Raw genomic sequence first — 1,790 nt, 5'->3', positions numbered from 1 at the left:
AACCTGCAGCATGTAAATATTAAAGAATCTCATTAATATCCTCTGAGGGGTGTGAGAGGAGGAAAGGCATTTCACACTTAGCTGAAAAGGTTTTGACAACTGTGTAGAACAGTGCCATCTAGGAGCCAGGGACTTAAACTGTGTGCAGGCTCAATGGCATAGTACAAAGGTAATATGGGTTATGTGCTCCCCCTTGCCTCTCTCTAACATGCAAGAGGAGGAGAAGGAATGCTTATTATGTCCATATTGAACTTGAGAACTGTGGTTCATGTTAAACCACAGTAGGCTGGTGTATAGTTTCCCAACTGGCTCCTCCTTATAGAAGAACCAGCATCAGCACATACATCCCAGTGTGCCTTTCCCCTTTTCCCAACTGAAGGAATGGTTCAGACAGACCATTGTGATCAAGAAGAGGGGAAAGGAGTAGCAGGATGTGCGAGATCTCACTCCTTAGGTCAGTTTGGAAAGAATAATTCAAACAGGCCCAATTAGGGGGCCAAACAGTGTCAATCATTATGTCACAGGTTCCAAGGTAGAATCTGATACACTGGTGAATGGGGTCTTTATTCTTGCTATTCTGTTCTGTTGCACTGGAAAACAAATTTTTGGCACTGTCAACCAACACCTGGCAACAGCTCCCCAACAGGATTGCTCCATGACACTGTCATGAAATGACACTGTCAGAAATGATTTAAAACATAACTTAATTAAATAACTATTAAGTACAGGTGTGTGTCGCTTAACAACCTTCTGCTTAACAATGGGCCACATATATGACAGTGGTCAAAGTACAACAAAGAAGCTCTTAATGAGGCAGTCAGGTTTCCCATTGCCTGCAGCAGAGTGTCTGTTTACACAAAGAAGAGGCTCTTAATGCAAAGAAGAGGCAATTGGTCTCCAGTAGCCTGTGCAGTCAGCAAGTGTCTGTTTACACAACTAAGGCACTAGATTGGGTTGAATACTCACTTAACAACCTAACTGCATAACAATGGGGATCAGAGAATGTATCCCCATAAGTGATGCACACCCATAGTTAGAATCAGAAGTAGAGAAGATTAACAATTTCTAAACAATACCTTAGTGGAGTGTTAATATACAAGGCCATCAAGAAATGGCAAATCCATGATCTATGGTTCAGGGCAATGACATTCTAGTGAGATACAGTGATTGGAGAGGATTGAATTAATATGTTCTCATTTTCCCAAGATACATTAGGTAAGTTTCTAATTTTGGGAAAAATAATGAAAATGAGTATAGAGGCAGCTGCCTTTAAGTAGCCTAAACTTGCAGAAGCAGCCCAATCTTGTCATCAGATGATCAACCTATAAAACCTAGGACAAAAGTGGTGATAGAGCAGTATGACCACCTGTTAAATGGATATTTAAAAAAATAATTGCTCTTAGAACATCTGCAGCAATGGACCAACACACCTGTTTCTGTGCCATTCAAATGTCCCTGAGGCTATTCAGGCTGTCTTTATTTGGGGTACTTTACACTTTGATTCCACAAAATCTCACTGCAAGAGAAGCCTGGAAAAGGTGACCCCAAAGAGAGCACCACATCCAAAAACTACAGAAGCTTGCAAGGTCCAGAAGGACCTGGGGAACGTTGGCTCAGCAAGCATTCTTCTACCATTAAGGGGATCACATTCTGATTCCTCTTCCCATTATTTGAATGGTACTCAATGTTAAAATCCCAACCTCAAATAACCAAGGAAATCATCCCAACTACTTGGAAGGTGGCATGAGTGAGAATAATTAGCAAGCAGTTCCCATTCCCTTTATCATGGC

This window comes from Tiliqua scincoides, chromosome 2 (assembly GCF_035046505.1).
Source record: "Tiliqua scincoides isolate rTilSci1 chromosome 2, rTilSci1.hap2, whole genome shotgun sequence".
NCBI classification, from domain to species: Eukaryota; Metazoa; Chordata; class Lepidosauria; order Squamata; family Scincidae; genus Tiliqua; species Tiliqua scincoides.
This window is presented reverse-complemented; position numbering follows the sequence as displayed.